General features: G+C 34.2%; 1 protein-coding gene across 1 annotated transcript in view; it reads left to right on the top strand.

The window, feature by feature from the left end:
- Window positions 1–12,561: 12,561 nt before the first annotated feature.
- Window positions 12,562–27,046, top strand: part of LOC142336731 (sacsin-like) — a 41,092-nt gene continuing 26,607 nt past the window's right edge. The window contains exon 1 of the mRNA XM_075385643.1: window positions 12,562–12,644. The gene's annotated coding sequence lies outside the window, so the exon portion shown is untranslated. The remainder of the gene's footprint in view (window positions 12,645–27,046) is intronic.

Genomic DNA, 27,046 nt, shown 5'->3' with positions numbered 1-27,046 from the left:
GGACCTGGTTGTTTAAAAGATAGCGGACTTGAGTGTGAAAACAGTGAACAAAAGAGTTTGAAAGATAACATTACAGAATAGCTGTTGGATTAAGAAGATTTTTGTTTGCTTAATCGAATCTGTCTCATGATCGATCATCAGTTATGCTTCTTACTTGTTTAATGTAAGGACTATAATTTTTCACCCGGGTCTAAAGGTCAGTTCATTATTTTACAACTGCGTGGGTGGAAAAATTGCCGGGAATAAGGGGGGGGGGGTTCGAATATTCAATTTTCTGTCCAATTCTCAATCAATCACCTCAAATCAAACTGTCTGTTGATAACTCATGCAGCTTCATTGCCGACACCACGCATTATGGATATGGTTCTGCCGATTAATATTATATTTCAATCACTGCATTCATGTCCAATTCACTCCAATTTGTTACTTAATATCTAATACTTGCGAGTTTTGCGTTGTCTGGTGATAATGATATCTTGATCAAGTTTAAGTTTCTTTCTTTTCCTTTCATGCACTGTGTGTGTACACTGAAATGACATCACAGCTATGCAAACTTTAGATAATTACACTATGCAGCTCTTGTCTCTCTTTCCCTCTTTTGATATTGCAAACTGCTTTTTATTTAATCTATACTACTGCTACTACTACTTCCATTTCTATTTATAATCTCAGATCTAATTTAAACTAAGTTTCTCGCTTCATTTTCATGCTCAGGACTTGTCAAGGCATTACATGGTCTTACATGTAAGGAGATCCGGCTTTGAAAGATAACGCGCCTACACGGTCGCGACGATAGCAGCAAGATCATGATGGACAACCTCTTATTGCTCTGAGAATCTGAGAACAGTTTTTAATCAACTCTCGTTGCGATAACAGTTGCATAACTTCATTAAGCTTCATTACTACTACTTATACTTATTACTTTTCAGTTACTACTTATCAAAGGGTTCCTACCCGGTTCATTGAATCTACACCAGTCCTACATTGACAATCAAAGCCTTTTTTGAGCGAGGAAAAAAACAATTTTTTTGTGGCCCTGGGACGTACATCATATATTTCACAAAATAGATTCGACCAGTGAAATTAGATTTGGCGAATGAAAATAGATTTGACCAATGAAAATAGATTCGGCCAGTCCCTTTTTGACAAACAAAATCAGTTTTTGAGGCACTGGGACGTACATAATATATTTCAAAAAAAATCTACAAGCCGCAAGAGCAACACTTTAAGCACTTTGCCAACAGCCGCTTACATTAGACAAAAAATTATTCAAATATATATCATATAACTAACATCACCTTCACGATACTTGTATGGCAGATTGAGGAGTTTTAACGGGAGGAAGATTAAGTTAGTTTTTAATATTGACTTTTTAAAAATGAGATCTTAACTCTGCTTGGAAGCAAATTAACTGCCAGGTTGAAAGTTTGCATTTTTTTCATTAACTATAAAAAATGCTCAAACATATTTTCTAAAAATCTGTTTGACTACTTAACTGAGATCTTATTTGACGCACTAACGTCGGAAGAAGTGCTCTAAAATTATTTTTTTTGCAGTCTGATTAAGTCGGGCTCGGGAAAGCAACTGAATGAGTAGTAGGGTGAAACCTGAGGGGGAAAATTCACTAGGAGGTTTTAAATAACGTCATTAGATTTAAACATGGAAAAGGACACCAATTTCTTGTGCACTTTTCTTTTGATGTTTAGTATCAAATTGTCACCAAAACAGTTCAGTTCAGCTGCCTCAAATTGTCAAATTTAGTGCAATCAAAACGCAAGACGCCGAGAGGGTAAAAGTAGTCCCAAAAATCAAAAAATGTCAAACAATAACTTTGCATAAAAAGGACACATATCTGCAATAATTGCTTATATAGGTTAATTAATATCTCTTTCTCAGCTTTTGAGAATAAAAGAACAAAAAAAATTATCAGTTGATTTATTGTAAGTATTTTGAACAGCATTACAAATTTTCATTTGGCAATCTGGTCATTAATAGGAAACAATTTCAAAAATCTGGGTGAAAATATGGGTGACAATTTACATTTTGATCAGTCAACTCACAAAAAGCAGCAACACATTTAGCAATAAATATTCCCACAATAAGTTGAAAGCGATGCAAAAATAAAAAATTGCTCAAAATCTGTCAGAAAATTTGCCGCACTCAAAAATTATTTTTGAAAATTAACTTTTTAGTCCTGATACATCTTGACATAAAACAAAATACTTCTGATTACTGAATTTTGCATTAATTGGCAGTTTCTCGCCGAACCAAATTTCCTACAGGTACCTCAAACCCAACGCACAGCGGTGGAGAGCTAAATATTCGATTTCATCAATGTATCTGAACTTAATATATTTGAGCGATGCAAAAAAGAAGCTACAGTTTTGAAATAAAAAGTACTTGCAATAATTATTTGATCTCAGTTGAATTGGTGTTCAGAATTTAAAGAATTGTCATTCACCAGAATCACATTTTGCAGGTCTGACAGTTCATCATTAGAATTCAGTGAAGCTTTATCAATTGATTCCATGAAGCAATTTAAGGCCACTGTGCCAGAAACTTCTCACCAAACTTAACAATTATCTAAAGAATTTGTCGATAAAATTAATCCAATTTTTATTACAAAAATAGTAGTTAAAACAAAATTGACATACAGAACCATTAAAGCAACAGAAACCGTCAGAAGCATACACATTTTGCTATGGGCAGCCGAACGTAGATTTGATGGATTTCTTCCCGAAAAGAATAAAAAAGTTAAAATTTTCACAAATTTTTCAAAATCGTTATTTCTAGATGTTAAGGCACATCACAACACTTAATTTACCTGATAGTAATTATTTTTAGCCTACAAACATGAAAAATTTGAAAAAGAACTAAATTTTGAAGCTTGTTAAATTAGAAGACGTTTTCGAGGGAAGAATTTTCGACCACGAATTCTTGTTTTGCAGGACCTGATAAAAAGAAACTGTTGTTCTTCTTAGATTTAGATACGTCTAATAGTACTAACTTCCAGGTTCTGACACTCAGAGAACTAAAAATCAATCAAATAAGAGAGATATTTTTTAAAAAAGGGTGGTTTTCTTGCGGCAGAGTATACCAATGTCTTCTGACCTCCAAATCTAGAAAGAAAACTATCAGACTTTTATTATGAAAACGGTCATCAAAACAGACCTGCAGAATCAAAAAAGCAACAGAAAACGGTTTGACGCTAACACTCTTAGGTACGGACAGCCAGACTTGAAACGAATTTTTCCCCACAAAAATAAATTAAAAGTTAAAATTTTCACAAATTTTTCAAAAACAACATTTCTGGCTGTTTGAGCACATCAACACAATCCATACACTTGGTAATAACGATTCAAAGCCCAAAATCTTTAAAAATGGGATTAAGAGCGAGATTTTTTAGCTTGTAAAACCAGAAAACGTTTCCGAGTGAAGAATTTTTGACCACGAAAGACAACTTCTGTCCTCCAGGCAACAATACAGTAAAAATTGAGCAACTCAAAAAAAAACGTTATTAAAAAAGCTCGAATAAACTTTTTGATTAGTTTGCGAATCAAATTTATTGTTCAAATGAAATAAAAAGAGAAAAAAAAATAGATTTGACTTTTGTCTGAAAAATCCCTCAAAATTTTTTGATGATAATTGTCGGGTTTCAAGTCGATTTTCCCTTTTTGGTTAACAAAAACCACTTGGTTTTTACATCAGTGCTCATACTTATAGTCCCCTGATTTTGCCATTCTAACATTGATGTACAAGCCCTTTCCGAGCGAGGGATGTTTCGGAAAAAAACCGATGGCTCGGCTTTTGGATTTTGTCTTTAAAGTTTTTTGTTTTTAAATCGCTTGAAAGCTTTAAACGCTTTAATTAAGTCGTTAATAAAGTGCTTATAACAGAGTATTTTGTCAGTTTTGCGTGCTCAAAATGCGCGCTTTCAGTTAGTTTTAATTGACGATTAGAGATACTTTTAATGTGAATAATAGATACCTAAAATGAGCGGAAACGTGCTGCAAGACTTGTCAACTATTTTACAATTTTAAAGTTCTTTTATTTCGCAAAAATGACGAAACCCTTTTTCCGATAAATAAAATAAAAAGGATGTCTCCTAATTTCGTTCATTTTCTGTATCTAATTTTCGAGTGAATTTTACTAAAGCAGAAATTTTGGTGTATACCTCTGCGGTGTAATGAAAAAAAGAGATTTGAATAAAACATGACATTCGAATTAAAAAGCAGTATAATTATCAAAAAAACGGAGTTTGAAAAAAGCCATCTTGATTTTGCACAAAACCAGCTGACCAAGATTTTAAACAGTATCAGCCGACATATGAAGATTTTTAAATGGAGACGCGACGTTGAGTCATATCGACAGGAAGTGAAGTAATGATTAAGGGATTATCAATTAGGTAACCGAACAATAAGCGTCAAGTGAAAACCAGATGCAAGAACAAAGTGCAACAATTCCGATTAGAAATGAGCTACGAAATTTAAGGATGTCTCTCATTGAAGTACCGCATTTCTCTCCGACCATAACAAACAAAATAATAATTTGTTTATTTGAACTATATTTTTGAAAATTAATATAATATTCACTGCTGATTATAACCAATGGTCTTAAATAAAAATCACTGAGTTTCAATCGTTGAGTTTTTCGAAACTGTCATTGGGTGACTCATCAGTTTTCACTGGTTACGCCTGTATCGGGGAGCAATAACCTACTTCTAGGTTTATTTCTCTGGGCGCTGTGTTTTGCTCGGCAAAATCCTGAGTGTTTGCCGCAACACTCATTTCAATACTTTGTTTTCTCGTTGCTTTTCCTTTACAATTTTCCGTGTTTTCTGTCGTGATGGAGCCATCGAAGATGATACTTTAAATGATGAGGGAGATGTGGTCATCAATTCTGTAGAAATCTCACAGTCGGTTAGTTGTGTTGAGGTGCGGTTTTTATATAGTTAGGAATGGCAACCTTGTCGTCCATAAACAAACATCCTGACTTGACGTGTAACTCCTCCCAAGAACTATGTACGACGAGATCTGCTTACATCTTTCCTAATTGTCAATTATCACGCAGTTTCTAGTTTCCATTAGAAGTGCTTATTTTGATGTAAGCACAGTTTCTTAGAAAAAAAAAGCAAAAGAGCGAAGTTGAAGGCGTTGTTGTAAAGATGTGTGCTGGGGTATTCTACGCGGGGAAGTTAATGCATCTGCTGGCGTTGATGTAGAGTGAAGCGGAGTCGCATTTCAAGGGACAGCTTCATCCGCAAAACTCAATTTCGAAAGTGTGTTCTGTCTGATCTGGCCCATTGTTTCATCCTCGGAACCTGACGTTGTTAAAACAGCTTTAAATCGTATTGCAACTTAAGTAATATTGTCCGGACTCGAAAGCAACTGATTTTTAGAAGCAAAAAGAGAACTGGAGAGTTTTCAATTACCAAGTTTTGATTACCACGAAAATGATTGGAATGTCTGATCCTTATTGTGATTCAGTTGTATCATTTATTCTGTTTATCTAGTCAATTTTTTGCGCCGCGAAAGTACTATTGTTATTTTGTGGATTTACAATGCCTGTATAATTCTTCAACAATGGCTTATTTTTGCGACGCGAAATTGTAGAAATTGGGCTCATTTATTAGAAAGCGTTTTGTGCGTTATTTTATTGAGTGTACTTTGGATACACTGAATTGTTCAATGTATCTAGATACTTTTGCAGCTTCTTGTGGTGGCTGGCGAGAAATGTAATTGACTAATCCCGTCTTTAAGCCTGACAAAAAGTCTAACGTAAATTTGAAGGGTATTTTCGATCCATATTTTTAGTTGACTACTATAAGACCTATTTGTTCTATGTTCTCGCATGATTGATGAAAGAGCCATTTGACCTGTAGTAACTTGAAATGGTTTCTCATACAGATTTTTATTAAATTGTTCTATTGACCTGAAAGCTAATTGTTCAAGTTCATTGACGGTGAATCTCTCCACATTTTGAGGAACCGCGAAGCAAATGCAGCTGTTTGCCGCTCTCCTGGTGTCAATTGTCCTAACGTCACTCCTTTTCTCTGCCTAAGTTTTCATGTTCCTCTGACCAAACGAATGTGTTTTTTTTTCAGAATATGTTTATTGGGTTGACAATTTTTTTTTATAAACTCGGGACGAATTTTCGGAGATGTACCAAACACAAGAAAGATTTTTTTCTCAGACTTCTGGAAAATTAACCATTCGTTTTAAGTTTATTTTGTTGTTATTCGCATTGTTGTTTTCTACGTGATTATATGGCGCGGCCAATCGGTATCTGTTCTTGTGTAATGAGATATTCCGACATTGATTCTTCACCAACTTTATGGAGACAATGAGTTTATAGACCGGTATGTTCCTCGTAACTCCCTTAGCTCACGACCATTGTGTCATTCAAAAAACGATGTCTTTCCCTATCCAATTCGTGTGTAACTAATGCCTTTTAAAATTCCACCGGCGTATCACTCAATACGTAAAAGACTTTTTTGAGGCGGTAAATGGCTGATGTACTACCACCTATATTATTCAAGTTGCAACGGCGAGCCATATCGAGATGCAAAAATATATGACTATAAACTTATTCCAAATCAATTGAAAAGACTTGTGCTGCTTCTTGTTGTGGGTTTGAGCGTATTTTTTTGTGCTATGATTTCAAATAAACCGATTTTGGGCAGCTGATTTTTTCTTATAGATCGATTTGTTTAGGATAAGAGTTTTTCAATATGACCATCTTAAGTTTTTTTGATGTCTTGCTGTATAGTTATTTTGGAATTGCGACTCTAATGTCTGATTGTTTGACTGTTTAATTTACCTATTAGCTGTGCAATTTTTTTTGTTCCTCAATTTTAATGGGACATGGATTTGCTAGCAATTGACATTACTTCTGTAAACGGATTTTTGTGTAAATCGAATGCCAAGGCTATCAAATAAACCTCTCCCATATAATGGGGCCAGACCGTCAGCGTCTAAAAATTGTGCTCGATCCAATTCGCAGTCATTATACTTTACGTGGATATCTGGGCTTCCATTGTTTTCAATGATGTCACTTGAGCTTCATAGTTTGTGTAACCATTTGCTGTGACTACTTTGCATTGAACTGGAGAGTTTTGAATGACCAATTTTATATTACCACGGATATGATTGGAATGTCTGATATTTATAGTGATTTAGTTGATTCATTTTTGCTGTTCTTCGAGTCTTGTTTTCGCGCCGTGAAGGTACTATTGTTATTGCGTGAATTTACAATGCCTGATTTTTCTTCAACAATGGCTTATTTTGCGACGCCAAATCGTATTAATTTAGCTCATTTAATAGAAAGCGTTTTTTTAATGAATCTATTTTTGATACGTTGAATTGTTCATCATGTCTAGCTACTTTTGCAGCTTCTTGTGGCGGTTGGCGAGAAATGTAAATGACTAATCCCGTCTTTGAGCCGGACGAAAAGTCTAACTTTGAAGGGTAGTATCAATCCATCTTTTTAGTTGACGATTATATGACTTATTTGATTTTTTTTCGCATGGTTGATGGAAGAGCCATTGGCCTGTAGTAACTTGAAATGCTTTCTCGCAAAGATTTTTTATCAAATAGTTCTACTGACCTGAAAGCTAGTTCTTCAAGTTAATTGACGGTGAATCTCTCCTCATTTTGAGGAACCGCGAGGCAAATGCAGCTGTTTGCCATCTCCTGGTGTCAAATTTCCTAACGTCACTCCTTAACTGTGTCTCGATGCGTCACGTTTTTGTGAGTGTCAAGTGCTATTTTCTGTTTTTTTTTGTGCTTTTTATAGAATTTCATGTTCTTCTGTCCAAAAAATGTGTTGTTATTCAGAATTGGTCTAATGGTGTCAAATTTGTCTTAAATTCGGGATTATTTTCCGATTGTTTTCCGGGATTATTTTATGGTGGGGCCAATTGGCTTCTGTTTTGTGAACTGAGATATTCGATCATTGGTTCTTCGTCTAATTTCTGGAGACACTGAGTTTAATGGACCGATATGATACTCGTAACTTCCGTTGCTCACAACCATTATATCGTTCAAAACACGATGTTTTTTGCAATGTTTTTTATATGCATTCTAATACTTTTTAAATTTCCCCGGCATCACACTCAATCTGTAAAAGACTTTTAAGGCGGTAAAGGCCTTTTATGCTCCCACTTATAATATTGAATTTGCAGTGGCGAGCCGTATCGAGAAGCAAAAGTTAATGACTATACACAAATTCAAAATAACTGACAAGAAATGTGCTGCTTCCTGCAGCGGGTTTGAGCATATGTTTTGTAATATTATTTCAAGTAACGAATCGATATTGGGCATCTGATTTTCTTCTTATAGATTGATTTGTTTAGGATAGGAGTGTTTCAATATGACCATCTCAAGTTTTTTTCGAGTTCCAAATTTATCTTTGGTTGAAAAAGATTAGGAACCTTAAATCTCTTTTCATGTCTTGCTGTATAGTAAATTTGAAACTGCGACTTTAATGTCTGATTGTTGACTGTTTATTTCTACCTATTAACTGTGCAATTTTATTATTTCAATTTTAATGGGACACGGATTTCAATATAATGGGGCCAGACCGTCTGCTTCAATAAAGTGTGCTTGATCCAATTGGCAGTCATTAAATTTGACAGGGATGTTTAGGCTTCCAGGGTTTCCAATTATGTCATCAGAGCTACGTAGTTCGTGTAACCGTTTTCTGTGACTACTTTGCATTGGGGTAATTGATAACGCACTTCCTGAATTCAACAGTAGGAACAAACTCTTTTTCTGACTATGACATGCACGTTTTTGGGGACTGATATTTATTCTACATATATAATTCTGTATCTCAACATAATTATCTTTTGCAGAGCTATAATTCGATTCATTAGTCTCGTTAATAACTTAAACCGTATTTCTTGTGAGTGTACTGTTTCTTCAGTTTCTAGGTTGCCTATTTTTTTCGTCTTTTTGGACTTAGCTTTGCTGAATTTTGCAACAAACCTTGGAAAAGTGGTTGGTAGTCCACGATGATTGCACTTCTTTCAGACTGCTGAACATATTTGAAGACGGTTTGAGTACCAGTTATGTCTACAAGTGCGTCATTGGTTATTTGTGAGGGATTAATCAATTTTCTGTTTCTTTTGCTGCATTGTTGATATGCGCCTGACGATTGGTTGTTCTATTGAATGGCGTTTAAAATGGCGTTTAAATGTTTTGGAATTTGTCGGGTGTTGATTTAATTCCCTCATCTTCATATCTATCGTAATCTTTAGGGTTTTGTCTGTGGCCTCTGTATCGCGAAGATATTCCATCTGAAAGATTCGTGATGGCAAGATGTCGTAATACCTCGTTCTCATAACCCTCGAAATTTCAGTTTTCGTCCAGTTGTTTTAAATTGCTGTAGAATTTTTCCATTGTTTTACCACTTTTTTGTGTTTTTAGAGAAGATGAATTATCAATCAAACCTGATACTCCTTAGACTTATAAATAGTTTCTCCAGTATGGCTCACAATTTTCTGGTTTTCAGTTTATAGATATTTTTATGTAGGAATTTTTTGTTTTAGAATTTGTCCTTCTACCCGATGCTCAAATACAGAGCCGGTACGCATTTGTGATTGCACAGTCCCCGTGTTTGATCTCCACAAAAAATTCCAGTTTCAAATGTTTTTTGGCCTTTGAATTCCGTTGTAATTTCAACCGACTAATGCGAATTTGGCTCTCGTGTTCCTGACTTTTTGTTGGGTCCTCGGTCAAACTTTCGTTTTATGGGTCTCCGAAGTTTAAATTGTCATGGTTTGTCTGCATGTAGAGTCAAGCAATATTTTTTTCCTGCCAACAATACGAGTTTCAACTGTATTCTGCACTTTGCCCAGCGATTCCGATGAAGTTCGTTCCCGAAATGGCTGGATTGAAAGAAGTGTTTTGCGAGAATCTCTACTATTGGGATTGGCGACGTGATTGCTTGGGTGTTTTGGTTATTTTGAATAAAGAGATTGTATTACACTTAATTTTGTGTTTTGGCTCTGCAAAGTCAAATGTGATTTTGACTATGCGGATTTGCGGAGCAAATCGTTCCGGAAATGGCTACCAGCTTAGATTTGTTTTCGCTCACCAAAAGAAGGGATTTGGAGAGAACAACTGAATTTCGAAGTAGAATGAGCAGATTGAAAAATTTTTTGAAATCGGAAATTTGAACAAACCTGCGATCGATTTATGAGCTGATCAAGACTGTAAACAGATTTAGCAGAACTAATTGAATAATTATGATTCGCCAGTGAGTCATATCAACAGGTAGTGAAATAAAGTTTGAGGAATGCCAAATTAGGAAAGTTAACAATAATCATCAAATGAAGGTCAAAAAACATGAATTAAGGGAAACAATATAAGATTTGGTACGAACTGTGAAATTAAAATGGAAATATGGTACTGACAGGTGTGAATATTTTGTTAGAAATCTTTGCGTTAAAGCAACCTGGGACTTCGCTAATAAAGGAACAATCATATATGCTAGGAGACACCCAACACAGTTCATGTGCCACCCGAAACAGTAAATAAACAACAAATCGACAATGCACAATCATAATGCAAAATGACTCAGATACAGAAAACTTATGGCCATTAACAAAAAGTGCTTACACCCCCAACACTAATTGAAATTGAGACTTTAATCAATATTTTATGGCCTAGTAGTGAAATATTTTGAAATATTTTTAGAAAAATAATTCTTATTCTATGGTTTTATAATATACATAATACACTATGGTACCAAAAAGCTATGTACACCAGAAAATTTTTTAAAAAGCAACACAAACATCAAATAACATACCATTTTGAGTTCAAGTTTGTTCTCTAATAACGCGTCATTACACCTTTACCTTTTTAAAATCTAGCAGACGGTTTGTACAGTTTTCATACAGGTTTCTCACGAAGTCTGCGTCAATATAATTCCAAATTTCATACTTTTTCTTCTAAATTTTCCCAAAAAACTCTATTTTCGTAATCATTGCTTCAAAATCGTCCATAAATTATCAATACCATTCAGATCTGGACTGTATACTGGTCATTTCAGTCTCTTCCACTCGTTTTGTTTTGGAAAAAAAACTGCCCATAATCTTCGATTTATGCACAGGAACATTGACTTGTTGAAAAATAATGTCCAGGAAATGCTTTTTTTCGTCGTAAAATTTAAAAATTTCAGAATAACCGACAGAGTTTAGCTTGTTTGAACACTTAACAAGTAATTTCCGTTCATATGATTGTATTGCACCCCATAACATAAGTGGTCGGTTGTCCGAACACAAATTGTTTGTGTTTTATTTCCTTGAATTCTCCTTCCATTTCTTCAAAAACTCTAACAATTTTGTCGCTGTAGATGCGCACCTTTGTTTCATTAGCAAAAACAATGTTCTGTCAGAAAGAGAAAGGCTTCTTGAGCATATTGATACACCACTTTGAATGAAAACACTTTCTTTTCTCCAATCTGATTTTTTTGCAGCATTTCTTGAAAAAACGTCATACTTTTAAATTTCGTCTAAATGTACCTCTGGAAATTGAATCGTAGCAAGAAACAGCGTTAGGAGTCACTCTAATGTGCTCTAATGAGGTTTTGGGGTCTTTGAAATTATCGGTAACTAACTTTTTTTCTGATGTTTTTGACAACTTTTGGGTCTTCTCAATTTTTTGACCTCGAAACTGTTATTTTTCAAGTAACGTTTGTATACGTACTGTGCATTGGATCATGATTTCAAGTTGAGTTGATTTTGTGTTTCTGACTATGAAAATCTGACATCTCATAGCGTAACAGCTTAGCGAACGGTGAAAGAACAAAGCGGTTTAACCATCTTTTCTGTTTGAGCGGAAAAATTGAGAATGATGTTTCTCTTAAAAATTCTAAATTTCAATCCTTTACTCACGCTTTAGCGCAAATCATGCTTATGAAGCGCGAATCATGCTTTAAAAGCAGAAATCATGTTGTACGTAGCTTTTTGGTACCATAGTGTATATCTGCTGGTTGTCATGTCTAGTCATAAGTAAAAAAAATGGAACCTTGGACGATAAATTTAAAATAGCTTTATACCTTGACGCTGACAGTTTGTGCTATTAATTGTAATCCAAATTTAATTGATTGGTTTTGGCCCCAAACTAGAATTTCGATCTCTCCAGTCGGGTTGCATAAGGGGCTTGCGCCGATTAATGGTCATTTTCGCGGGTCTATGGGAGAGATTTTCATAATCAGTCAGTTGATCAGAGGGATCACTTTCTGAGCGCTTCCTACTGTGAAAACCTGAACGACAATTGTCTCCGATAAATTTCCTGACACAGATTCACTTGATTCAATTGGGTTGGCGTTATTATTGACACCAAAATAATTAGCGGATTTTCAGGTCTTTCGTCATTACGTTTATAGGATCTTGACAAATCCCGCGTGATTGGTGCCCGCTCAATCTCTATTTGATCGGTTGTTGAAATTGATGTCACAATTAGAGGTGTTGAAATAACTACAACAGATGTCATGGGAAGAGTATTTTGCTGGCCAATTCGGCGAACAAGCTTGATCATGATTTATATTGAGCGATTGGATAAAACTACACTTCGAAGGGTCAAATTTGTGTTTGATCGTTTCATCGCGGTCACCTTCCCTTTGCAATTTTTCGATAGGTAATTATTCTTTCTTCAGTAGCAGAGCATATGGTGCTGAAGGATTTTTCCGCTCTTCTCGCTTGCCCCTTTTTTGTGACATCTTTTTTACGAAGTCTCACATGAGGATTTTCGGTTTCGTCAGTGACTAGTGTAGTTAGTAATTGCTTGCAAACTGTCAATCCTGCCGCAAACACAGAAAAGTGTCCCTCAAATTTTTTCAAATCCTTTGTTTGCGGTCGAGTTTTTTTTGCCAAAATTTTTCCGTCACACTCTCTCTCTCTCTCTCTCTCTCTCTCTCTCTCTGACAAGGACTTTCATCCTAACCCTCCATTGCTTTCGTTCTGACTTTGTTCATCCTAACTCTGCATTGCAATTTTTACTAGCTGTATGTGTCGTCGATTTTCCTATGAGTTAAATCTCAAGAAGCCATTGTCATAAATTTTTCAACCAAAATGTTGCTCCGTGTTTTGTTCTTCCGGAAAGATTCCGGATAAAAGTGTGTCAAAAAATAATTGAACAAAACTGGCTGTGGACTTGTCATTCGGACTGGATATTTGCCATAAAAATATCCCTTACCGTATTTAGTTATCTTAGTTTCCCCAATTTCAAGGGCAGTTAATTTAGTTCAATTTCAATAATTTTATTTCATTAGTAACTTGTGTTGCAATCATCAGTTGTTCAGGTTCCAGACAGTAAACTGTCTATTCACGAGTATAAATAAATCTATCTTCCTCTCTTGTGCATGAATAACATGTGCTCTTTTAACTTCCTTTAACTTAAATTTGTGTAATTTCAACTCATTCTGTCAATTGTGTTCATCCTGATCAGTTGCAAGTTAAACTTAGCAAACTGCTTTTCAAAAGTTTGCATAGAAATCAAAGTAGTCATTCCCGTTGCGAATGAGCAATTTCAAAAGTAAAGTTCTAAATCAATCTCGGAAGTTTAGCAATTGCACCGCAATTGTCTCATTTGAATAAGCAGTACTCAATCGCGTCGGAATTGACAAAGGACATTGTTCACAAGTGCAACATGGCTTAGTCAGCATCTGATTACGGAAAAATAACGTAAAAATAACGGTTTCCCTAAAATACTTTTTATTAGAAATATTGCTTTTTTCTTGTTTTTGTTTGGGTCCGGCAAAGTGAGCAGAGTTAGCTATTTAAATAAGTTCTGGTCAAGTAAAAGTTTTCAAAACGATTTGCTTCGAAGAAGTCGAATTGATTTCTAAAATGTTTCTGTTTTTTGGCTCAAAATTGCATTATTTTTCTGACTCGTTTAAGGAAAAAATGCTAGTAAGGATTTTTGCGGCATTTTTACTCAATTTTTCATTAAATTTTTAAAAATCTTGTCCATGTTCTTGGTATCAGTAGTTTTTGTTTTTGTCATTTCCTCCGGCAACCGAGAGTTATTTCTTGAAACTTGCGTGAAATTATCTGACAACTTTTATTGCATTAAAGTAACATAATAGTCCAGGATAGACAACTATAACTAACTTTAATATCACAGTCGATCACACAAGGCAAGTCGAGAAAAATTCTTTTCAAAATTTTAGATTATTTGTTTATAATTCCAGCCATTTTTCATAAATCAGGACTTTGGGTCTCACTCAGGAACTGAATCAGGAGACCAAAAGCCGCTCGCAGACAGAAAAGGTTTGAACCAAGTGCTCTCAGCTATAAAATAAATCGAGCCTATTTTATTTCTCACCACACTAAATAAAGTTAAGGTAAATTTACTTTAACGGAATCAAGGTAAAACCGCTTTTAAGGTAAATTGAAGGTAAGGTTTACCTTAGCTTTATCTTAACTTGAGTTAAGATAAAAATTTACCCTATCTTTGTTCAGGTACAATTACCTTAAATTAGTTGAACTTTTTAGGTAACGTTCTGCAATAAAATTACCAAAAAATGTCAAGCCCGCTTAACAAAACCAAACACGCCTCCAATACTCTCCTAGTCGTAGAAATAGATGAACTATACTCTCTTCTTTGAGGTCTAGATTGCATTCTGGTTTGGCGCGGCTCCATCGTAATGCACCATTCCTAGTTCCCCCATCCTCCTGTTTGTGGCGCCTTCCTCACTCCCTTTTTTTGCTCCCTTCTTAGTTTTTGTCTTAGCGTTTTTGGGATTTTTTCTTTTCCTTGACGTCTAGAATTCCTCCTGGTTAGGTGAGGCTCCTTCGTGGGCCTCAGTAATGCACCCTTTTAAGTCATCAGAGAAGCTAAAGATTCTCTTGAACACGCCAAGACTTTTGCCTTTTTCTCCTGTGAACGCCGGAATTACCTTAGTTTTTCAGGTAATTTTACCTGAAAATTTTTACCTGAACCAGTTCATGTAGCCTTACCTGAACTTTTCTTTAGCTCACTTTAACTCACCCTAAATTTACTTTAATTTGGTTACTTTTTGTCTGAATTTTACCTGAAAAATTAACGGGGCTCAACTTGAACTTTTACTTGCACAAACTTTAACTTACCTTAAAGACATTAAATTTTTATCTTAATTTTTAAGGTAGATTTACCTTAAATAAAATTATCTTAAATGTTCAGTTTAAAATTAATGCATTTTAAGGTGAATTTTAGGTATTTTTTCGGGTACTTTTACATTAAATTTTGAGGTAATTTTTGCAAGTTCCGGTAAGTTGTGGACTGCTTTTTGTAAGTAAAAAGTCTCAATAGTGTTTTCCTGCGCTACCGGACGGATGTTTTCGAAAGATTGGAGTTGGTTATTCCATTGGAGTTCGGTTGAGGCCGATCGACTTATGAAGAGAACTATAACGTCTAGGGGGGGGGGGGGGGGGTTGGGGCAAGAAAGGCTTCAATTACATCGTCGATGATCCTGGTTAAAGTCGAGCACAATTCTTTTCGATAAATGATGAACCGACGAGCTAAATTCTTTTCATGGGTCAAGCCTATTTTTTGCTTTTAAAAATGGTCGAGCCCAAATCTTTTCCTTGAGAAAAATGGTCGAGCATAGTTCCTAAGCAGTTCAATTAATATGGCAGTTCCTAAAAAGCATTGTTAAAATTATCACGCTGAGTTTAACTTGCTCTGCAGCGTAATCGAGAATGATCGTTAATTGCGGTGTTCTCCGAATTCTTCATAAATAAATTTTTGTTTTAATTCTTGTCTAGTAAGTTTTCTAGCTTTAGTATCATGGTCGCAATAACAGTCAAGTATTTTTTGCAAGGGTTGGTTTTAAATAAAGACACTCGTTTATCGCAGTGATGACAGCCGTAAATTGCGTCAAATCACATTTCACAATAAATAAACGTGAATACAACGAATTTTTTCCCGTTTGCAGAAATTGAGACTGTGCTGTATGTAAGTTGTTCAGGTGCTTTTTATTATAATCTAGGTTGTTCATTTTCAGCTATGACGTGTTCAGTTATTGTGTATGTTATTTTTCTGAGAAATACAAACTGGTGGTTGTTTGCGTATAGAAACAAAATCGAATTGTGACTTTCAGTCAAGACGAAACTGAAACTGCAGCACAAAACTCGTAGTTTAATATATAAAGCTGTATAAAATTATCAAAACTCTGATTGTGTAACTAGGTTTTGCTTACTTTCAAAACTGTCGTTTGGTTGAGATTAATACCAGCTCAAAACAAACTTTTGATCTCCACCCGAAAGGAGGTAAGTTTTCGTTTTGTTGGATGTTTTCGGAATTAATTTTTTCCTGAAATAATTTCTTAAAGAAGAATGTATTGAAAACATACTTTGGGTATCTCTGATATCAACAGTTTGACAGTTTAGTGTGCAATAGTGTACCTTTCTTGCTTCCAATGGTAACTATACAGTAACTATCATTTGGACAAAGGGGAAAAAAGGGAGAAATTGGGAGTCAGAGCCAAATGAATGATTTTGATTGACCAAACAATTTGATTGATTTAAATAAAAGAACAAAAATTAAAGCTGGTCAATTAACCAGTTGCTTAATTATCTATGGTGTGCGGTCGGGGCTCTCCACTCGGGTCAAAAGAACTCAACAGGTTGAATTTTTATTTCGAAGAACACACAAATTTGGTTCGAAGAACACACAAAATTCAATTCGTATTTATTGCATTTATAGTTCTTATCTATGTGAAAAAATACAGGAAGAAATTTGATTGGCTAACGACATTTTACGTGATTGACATTCAAAAAGACTTAAGTTCCGAATCACTCGGGTGATCTTATAATTTCTGTACTTTTGATGAGAATCATACATTGCCCTGGTACAATCGAAATCATCAGTTGGAGGTCAATGGACCGTGATATCAGATTTTTGATCTTGGGAAAATTTGACTTCTGACTGATAAAATATGATTCATAGGTCAAAAAGATAAGGATAGAGCACAGACAAAATTAGAATTAGAATCAAGGCTAATTTTGTGGCCATTGTTAATTGGCAAAGTAAAAGAGTTAGTCACGTAAGTTATTTTTGCTGTTTTGTGGAACTGTAACAAGTTTCTTGATGTCTGCTCAAAACCATCACATCTTCCCTCCTTTTTTAAGTAAGTTTGTGGGGATAGATTCTCCAAATCCATCTTGTTGCTGCCTATTTCTTGTTGTTGACCATAATGGCTATAAAGAATCGGGTTGTGGTTACTCTGCAGTTGGTAAGCCTGCAGACGATTGGTCCAGATGTGATGGTCACACATCAACGTTTTTAACTTGTTTTCCTACTTGAGATATGGACATCTTCATTGTTGGTTCGGTTTTCGCGTTGTCCTCATCTGTGCTTGCAATTTGAATGCTGCTCACTAAAGTGTTGGGAGATGAGTTTTTAAGTTATATGAACGAAATGTGCAAATTTTTCCTTATGATGAAAGTTGCAATAACTGTCTCTCATCTGTTTTTTCATTGGCCTTCAACAGAATGGTTTCGCACAGGGAGAAAACAGTTTTGTTGGCAACATCATTTTGCGTCCACCTATTCGTTCGACTGGAGCTTCAGCCTTTGTCTTTGGGTTGTTGCGTTGTGCCAACTGTTACCTTGCAGGAACGCTGCATGGGATATGTTGAGCTTGAGACGCCATGCTTGAACAGCCCGCTGCAGTTTCTGATTCGCTCTTTCTGCTACCTCATTGGCTCTTGGATGATAGATGGTTGATTCCTTTTTCTCAATTTCCTGTGACTCACGTCTCTGTTTAAAATCTGTTTTTATAAAAACTGGACCATTGTCAGAAACTAAAGTCTTATGTTTTTTTAAATTTTGCAGAGACTTGAACGAGATATGTTTAGACATTTTTTGATGCTCTGTTTCCCTAGAAGAAGGCATCTGTGCAATATGAATCTGCATGATTAATTACTAATATATTGCCTGATTAATTACTAATATATTGCCTAGGCCCTTCTCATAAACCCAGTTCATATGGCTCCGTTTCCAAGCGTCGGCTTCTCCTCACCTAGTGTTTTTGCCATGCCAGGCTTGCTTGTTTGACAGCATACAAAAGAAATGTTGAACGTTTTGGGTAATATCAGACCACCATGCTATCTTTCTGACTAAAAGGCGTTTCCTCGTGATGCCTTTTAGGTTCTTTTAGCCAAAATTAAATATCTCAGTTGGGCGGTTTGATAAGAGCACTACCTTGGAGGATGATTCATTTGTGTATTGTCGATACATGGCTCCGATTTTTGATTCCTTCTACTGCTTCTAAGCATTGTTCCCAATAACTGTTTGTGGCCTTGGAAATTTTATTTGAAGTATTTTTTTGATTTTTTTTGTCACAAAATCCATCTGTGCGAAATAAACGTTAACTGAGAAGTACACTCGATCTTTATCAGGTTGGTCCTACTTAAAGACCAATCTGCTCAAAGCGTTTACATAAGCAATATGCTCTCCAGGCTTCACTTCAGTTCACTACCAAGCGCATCAGAGCTACTGCCAGTCTGGTGATTCTATCTGATGCTGTCTTTGAAATTCTACTTGCCTACAATCCGCGAACAAAGCTATCAAAATTGCTTATTTTTTGTGACCGAAAAGACAATTGCCTTTGGTTCTCGATATTTGCGTAATTTTTTCCCACTGTAGTCAATTTTTTCTAGACACTTTGCACAAAAAATATTTCTTGCGAAAAAACAGCTAAATGCTTTTTCAGATGCTACATAAAGCAATTTTTGATTTCTGTAAGTTTTTTGAAGTAGTTTAGCACATAATTCGTTTTTGATGACTTCAAAAGCTTTTCCTTACATTTTACTCCAAGAGAAATTTTTACTTATGTCATCCAGAGGTGAAATTTTCTATTGCAAAATCTGGATTTCTTGTGCTATGAAATTCTTTGTTTTTGGTTGGTCATTTTTTAGCTTTCTTTTATTCTGAACATAACGAACTGGTGCTATTCGAACATTAGAAAGTGATTAGTTTTTAGGAAAACTAACACTGTTGACTCTATTTGAGTTTTTTTTGTTTCGCACTGTCTCTAATATCATTCTCACACAGATGACTCAATACTGCAGGTATTGTTCTTTCGAACTGATCCATGGTAGTTCAATATACCAAGACACCGCATTCAAAGATCAAATCGCCCTCCTTTTATGGTTAGTTCGGTGCAATACTGTAAATTTGACAATGAGTTTTTCAACGCTTGAGATTGCCAGAACCTATTGGAAAGTCCCTAAAAAATATTGATTGTGCGGTTAATCGTTGCCTCTCCGCCGAGTTCATTTTAGTAATAAGCGCCTTAGAGGTCAGTTTCCCAAGGTATAAGGCCCCAAGAAGATTTTGTAAAAAATTTGGCTTCACATTTGATATTCGTAACCTTGCCAATGATTCGCATTTTCAAGTGTTTTGCCCCCTTTCTTTTGCCCCCGGTTGTAGATTTAGCTTCTCCTTGACTTTTTCTTTAAGAGATAAAGATATTTTCCAGGCTTTGCACTACTGGTTGTAATGCCATTAGTCACACATGTGTTCTGTAACCATTAGGTGCAGTGAAATTTTTTTTGTGATGTTGATCATACCATGGTTGGTTAGAAATTGTTCCTTCTTTCATATTCCATTTCTATCAGTCTGAACAACTACTAGTTGTTTTTTTGTACCTGCTTCCGTTGCACTCGACGGTAAAAAAATGTACCCAAATTGTTTTTGTGATAATAATGGTCAGCTGAAGCCCTTCTAATCTTGCCATCTAGGTTTTAGATTTGCCGAGCTGAGAACAAATTTTAAATGATATCTTTGTGCGTTCCGAAACTATATCTACATGCAAGCTTACTCTGCAAAATTTTTATGAGATGTACTCCTATATCAATGACATGCCAAGAGATTTTTTTATTAGTAAAAACAATTATCTCCGGTCTTGGAGAGGATTGCTCTGAACAATTGTTTTCCTGATTAAAGTTATCTGAATTTTGTTGTGATAAACTCCTATAAATCTTAGGGAAGTGTACCAGCTTACCACAGTTGTTGCATTTTGTTTTCAAAGCGGGTCAAGGCTGAATGGAGTTTGACTTGTCTCGTCACCTAGTACAAATTGTTGCTTTCGTTACCTGTGACTTCCTTGTCAGGTCTTTTGAAAGTGTTCCCTGTTTTTTTTATCTAATAGAATTTTTTTTTCTCTGAAGATCTTCCGAAAGCCATTGGACTTCTGTACTTTGAGTTCTGGGCAACTTCAACAACAAGCATTGTCGGTTTTGTTTTTATACTACCTTGCAACCATTTATGTTGCAAGTTCTTCTAACACTGACATCATTATTGACAGCGTTTTGAAGTTTTTCAAAACCACAGTACCGTGTTTTCCTCTAATGCGCGCTAGGAAATTGACTTCCGATTCTACTATGCTTTGATTAAGGGTTACAAAATTAACCTTTTCAGCCGTTGTCGAAATCTCTTTCGGATTGATGTTTTCCTGAAATACTTTCCTTTTTTCTTTAAAAGAAATGAGTAGTCTTTTTTGGGCTCATGAGGCTCATCGGTTAAGGTAGTACTGTTTGCCCACGCAAATACTCAGAAAAAGATTAGTAACCTGTAAGAGTTCGATGGCACCATTTCTGATTTTGTCCTTGTTCTCTGCGCTAAATTTCGCCACAAAGGACATATCGCACTCAATACAGGATTCGCCAAAAAAAAATTTTAAAAAATTTTTGAATTTGTAAAAATATTCTATATAAATTGAAAATTGACTTGCAAAAGTTTTCTAGTTCCGAATCTCAGAGGGGAGGTGATTTTGTTTTTTTTTCTGATCTTCATGAGTATCATATATGGTTCCTATACAACCAAGTTTATCAGTTGAATGTCAGTGGACGTTGCAATCAGATTTCCAAAGGTGAGAAAGTCTAATGTATGACGTTTAATTGATAGGTCAATGAGAAAAAATATCGCCAAGAAAAAATAAATTTCGAAAAAAATTTTGAGGGCGTATCTTATCGACATTTCAAAAAAGTTAGTCAGATATGATCTTATTTTGTGCTCTCAAGTTTTAACAAACAAAACTTCTCAGTGTCTTAATGTACATTTGAAATCAATAAAGTTGAGACCGCAGTTAGTCCTTCGTTATGCTACTTTGTAAGAACTTTGATTCTTAATTTGAATTTTGCTAGTTGCTTTGAACGACTATTCAAACTGTGCCCAATTTTTATCCAATTTGAGGAAAACTTACATATATTCTTTCAAATTTACGCATAATTTCGTGACTTAAGAAAGTTAAACATTTTGTTATCTGAATTAAAGTAAATCCCTAGGGGTCATCTCTTCAAGCGCAATAGCTGCGTTGTAGAAATTTATTGTAAAACTTTTGCTGCGTTTCTTATGTGGTAATAGTATTGTTCATGCTGAATAATTAACCTGTACGCTTGTCTTAATGGTCTTTAGGGGAATTATCTCACCTGATCAGCGTCTTGGTTCTATTGGAAAACAAACCTGCAAGTAATTAAATTTTTCCCGAGTTCAATTTTAACGTACCAATTCTAAAGAAGAGAAAGCCGTCCATGGGCTGAAAAACGTCAATTCCCCACCAGCTTGCAAACACCCGATTACAGAATTTTTCATTACACAAAACCTTACGCGTCCTAAATTGCATAAAGCTCAGTTTGAGCACAATTCTGAAGAGAAAAATGGCCAATAACTGAAAACATTATGGCAGTTAAATAAGAAAATAATACACTTCAACCCAAGATTACAAGCAAAAAAATAGGGAAGCAAGTTTTTTATTTTCTTTCATAGAAATTGCAGCTGATTCAATGGTTCCAAAATAGATATCACAGAAAGCATCAATTGTTGAAAAGACATTAGTGAAGCCTGCCAGAAGCTGCCTAAGAACGCAAGCTACTAAGATCATTTTTTCCTAAGAAGTCATGTGAATATATATCAGCGTAAACATCCACCAAATCTCAGACTGTCATTTGAAAGGATTACTCTGGCAAAGGTTTAAGAAGAGACACTGATGACAACGAATCAAGGATCTGTCACGCACGCAAAAAATAAGACAAATTGCTGCATCATACGGTACCTAAAATTATCATGTTTTGACTGATTAATTTGCCATTATTCATTGAAAACTTCAGAACTAAAACCAGTACTCTCTGATTTGATTCATTAACTGAATAAAAATGTTTTACTCCATAAATAAGCTCTAACAAAAATGTTTTCAGAGACAAGTTTTTTTTGAAAATGAACTTGTTAAAAAAATAAGTTTTGAGCGGAAACTTTTGTTGAACACAGCAGCTTTGTTCAATCTTTTTTTTTAGAAAACTGTCGCCTACATTATGCAAATTTGATGTAAAAACGCTTTTTCCTTAGAGGGGCTAATCCAACAAAACTTTAACACAACATATCAAAAAATCAATATTAGCAAAATGTTGTCTTAAAAAAGTTTCAAAACAAAGCCACTTCGACAAAAAGTTTAAATAATGAGAAGAAGTATAACTTCTGTCAGAAACTGCTTTTTTAATGTCTAACTTTTACAAAGTATTGCTTTTATTGCAATTTTGAATGAAAATGCTTCTCGTCAAAATTTTCAATACAAAAATACTTCATTTGACAAGTGTTTTTTGGAATTTCAGTTTTTGCAAAAGTGTTTTAGAAAAGACTTTTTAAAAACAACGTCAGAAAAAGTTAATTTTTAGTTGAAATTCCTGTGGAAGAAAAATATGGAAGAAAAAAACGCTTTTTCTTCCATACCTAGTTCATATAAAATATCGATCTGTTATATGTAAATTTCATAAAATTTTTTGCTATTTCTGCGAAAAAATTTATACAAGGCGAATGTTATTTTAAAACATTTTGTCCTCAAACTTTTTTTTTAAATTGTGCTTTAGAAAATTCGGTTTTCAATATTAACATTGTTAAAATGGCCAATTCTGATTGCTTGCACCTACTTCCTTCCCTCCATGCCTGCAGTGCATCTTTTTGATGTTTTTTAGAGATAACACATCGTAGGGCGCTCCATCATTCACTTGCGGCGTAGCGGCAATCAAAGCAATAGAAAATGCAAAACAAATGTGAAGGGAAGCCTTTTTCAAATCAAAATTTTTGGTTCGAACATTTTTGCTTAAAATGCTTCCTTAAAAAAAATTTAATAATACAAAATTTTTATTTTGTTTGGACTATATATTACAGAAAACGTTTTTTTTTCGACAGAAAGCCCAAGTCAAATTTAACTCTTTATAGATATTGTTTTCAACACATTTTAGAAAAACCTTTTTTATTGATCAGTTAGCCGGAATTTGGAAAACTGAAAAACTAAATGAATCATTGTAGAAAAAACTAATTGAAATACTATTTCCATCGGAAAATATACAAGGAACAAAAGCAAACTAATCAGTCGCAGACTAATTTTCGAGCTGACTGCTTTTAGTAACTATATGATGCAGCAACTTTTCTTAATTTCTAAAGGACACATCATTGCTTTGTTTTTATTAATTTCTGTTCGTCTACCTTCCAGAATTTCATGTTTTTGCCAGCTTAAGCTCTCTTTTGATTTTCTGAGATTTCATGGGCGGTCACGCAAATCGGGATTAACATGTCTTTTTAGTAGTAATTTGATCTTGGCAATCTTTGTCTCTATCGACTTGTGTTACAAGTTAGCTTCTGGTAGATTTCACTAGTGTTTCTCTGCCGATAATTTAGAACCATTGAATCAGCTGCGTTTTCTATGAAAAAATTCAAAATTTTTGAATGGCTGTTACCTTTTTTTCAGTATAGGTGTGACGTATGTTCCTTTCTTCTGTAGCTGTAATATTGCTTTCAGTACTGACTTTTTTCTCTCAGCACAATTATCATTTCACTCTGTGCACTGATTTGTTCCATTTTGTTTGAGACGTCTAAGGTTTTGTGTTCGTTTTGATTAATGTAAAACTCTGTCATAGGCTGTTTGCAATATACAGAGACATCTGCCGTATTCTCGATAGCGACAAAAATACAAGGAGCTCCCATGCATTTAAGAACGTTTTTCAGCTTTTGGGCGGTTTATTTCCTTTACAGTTGCTATATCATCATTGAATTCCGGAAAGATGAACAACAATTTCAGATTTTTGTATAAGTTTCACAGATTTGTTATTGTGAATACAAAGAAAACATATACAAAATAAAAAAAACTTGCTGGCTTTGAAAAAAATATAATGCTGCATTTTGCTATATGATGGTTTGACATGCTATTTGCGTAACAAAGCGAATATTATGGTAGCTTTTTAAGAAATTGAAATGTAAGAAGTGCAGGAAAAGAACAATTGTTACTGGCGGGCTTACAAATAAAATATTTGGTTGATTATAAATATAAGATATTTCAAGATGGGGTCAATATTTTTGTTGTTTAAATCCTGAACAAAAATAACGTAAATTAGAACATTGAAATGAACCTTTAAAAGTGAACGATGTTTAAAGACAATTGTCTTTACGTAATTTTGACGTAGCCGTTCACATAATATGAAAAAAGTTTCAATGACGCCAACTTCGACCAAAAAATGAACCCTTTTAGTTTCACATGTTTTTAAGATTTTCATCCAGTGAGGTAATTTCCCTCAACAGATTAGATAAGTATACAGATTTTTTTAGAAGGAAACAATACATCAATTACTTAACAAAAAAATCTGTTTATTCAAGATATTACACTTATTGAGATTGACTGATAAAATTTTTGCTATAATTAAAATTAAAAAAGTTTTTAATGTGGAAAGTCACGAAAATCCTTGGGAAAATTGGGAAGGGTTTAGATGAGATCCAGCAGGTTTTTAACTGATTAAAACCAAAAAACCAAAAAAAGGCAAAAAAATGTTTTCAATTGGGCAACATTGAGAAGATATTGGATAAACTAAATAAGAATTTGATCCGAAAATATGTGTTTATTTGAAAAGTTGGGTAAAATTTCGAATTATTTGTGCTAATTCTGATATTATTTGTGTAAGATTAGACAAAAACTTATCAAAAAATGAACGAAAATTGGTATTTTTTTTGACAATTTGGGCCCAATTAAAAAGACGTTACGACAAAAAGGGGTGGAAGTTGGGTAGTTTTAGGAAAATTTGAGGTGCATTTGATAGAAAATTGACTTTTTCTCCTCAAATTTTGTGACATCTGGCTTCGGGTAGTTTTTCACAAACTGTATAAGTTAAAAAGTATGAGTAAAAATAATAGTTGAGCTCCATTGAAATCGGTAATGGATTGAGTAAATCTAAATTTTTAGAATTTTAGAATTAATAGAAAAAGGACAAGTAAATCTAAAAACTTTTAGAATTTTAGAATTAATAGAAAAAGGACAAGTAAAAAACAGTTTTTTAGTAATGCGAGTTTGCGAAAATTGAGTGTTACAGATGGTTCTACTTGTTCAATAAGGTTCTTTGTATTGTGGAGTAGCTCGCTCGGTTTAACTTTATTTTTGGTAACATGTGGCAAACATTCACTAAAACGGTTAATATATAAGTACGTATTTGAAAAATTGATGACTAATTGCAGTACAAAACTTTGACATGCAAATGGTTGAAATTTTTGGTAAAATATGGATAGTTTTTCTGCAATTGAGTAAATCATGCTCAAAAAAGGTTTTTTTTCGGTTAAAATTCTGACTTTTATTTTTCAAAAGGTGATTATTTTACTCAAGAATTCAGAGTTTTTGCACTAAACATTCTTTTTTGGCTAGAAATGGCATTTTGGCACAAAAATTGGGCAGTCTTTCTTAACAAATTGCGTATCATTGGCAAATTTGTGTAGTATATTATAATTGCAAATTTTTTGGATAGTTTGTTTACTGCATGAATTGTGTATAAGTTTGTTATAATTGCCTTTCTTCACCGCAAATTGAGTTTTTTGTTGCAAAAAATGCGTATTTTTAAAGAGAATGGTGCGTCGTATTGTAAAATGTTAAATTTTTCTGCAAAAAATGAAATTCGTTGTTTGAATTTTGCATGCTTTTGTTAAAATTGCATTTTTCATCACAATTTGGTCTGTTGTTTCAAGAATTAGTTTTTTTGCCAAAATTGGGTAATTATGACTAGCATGTTTTCATCAAAATTTGTTTTTTTTCAAAGAAACTGAATTTTTTGTAGAAAACTTGCGTTTTTTGACAAAATTAGATAATTATACTCTGGTTTTCTGGCAAAAGTTGGTTATTTTTTGGCAAACATTTGTATTTTTTTTTCAAAGTTGAGTTTTTCGATACGAATTGGTTGTCCTTTCGACAAAAATTGGCTATTTTCTGTTAGTTAGAAATCAGTAGTGCATAAATCAGGTGAAGCTTTGATTTATTTTTTTTAATTTGGTCACAATTAGGGTTTTTTTGAAAATGCGGAAATTTGGGTGAAAATTTGGTAAAAATTGGTGAAACTAGGTCAACTTTTCCAAAAATTTGCGTAATTGTTGATAAGTTTTGTTAGTTTTTGAAAAAAATAAATAAATTTGCGAAGGTAGAATTACAAATTTCAGAAAAAGGGTTCAGTTTCCATTGCTTCTAAAATCTAACAACTTTCAAATTTATTTCCTCGTATCTTTTGCTTTGTTTAAACTTGTAGGCGACGTTAACTTGAAAAAAGACATAATCAGGTCTTAATTCAACTTATAACTTACTTTTTTGAGAAAAGACACAAAAAGTCACGTTTAGTTAGAACAAGTTGATCTCCGATTGTTATAATTGCCTTTCTTCACCGCAAATTGAGTTTTTTGTTGCAAAAAAAGCGTATTTTTAAAGAGAATGGTGCGTCGTATTGTAAAATTGTAAATTTTTCTGCAAAAAATGAAATTCGTTCTTTGAATTTTGCATGCTTTTGTTAAAATTGCATTTTTCATCACAATTTGGTTTGTTGTTGCAAGAATTAGTTTTTTTGCCAAAATTGGGTAATTATGACTAGCATGTTTTCATCAAAATTTGTGAGCTTACCTAATAAATTTTGATGTTTTCATCAAAATTTATTAGGTAAGCTCTAAAACGAGCCGATAACTCAGTTTTATGTTACGGGATCTAAATCTGTTTAAATCAGACAGAAATCAACTACCATTAATTTTTAAGATTGATTTTTATTG

The sequence above is a fragment of the Convolutriloba macropyga genome, chromosome 3 (genome assembly GCF_964194025.1).
Source record: "Convolutriloba macropyga chromosome 3, txConMacr16.3, whole genome shotgun sequence".
Classification (NCBI taxonomy): domain Eukaryota; kingdom Metazoa; phylum Xenacoelomorpha; order Acoela; family Convolutidae; genus Convolutriloba; species Convolutriloba macropyga.
Note: the sequence above shows the minus strand (reverse complement) of the source record. Positions and strands in the feature narration are given on the sequence as shown.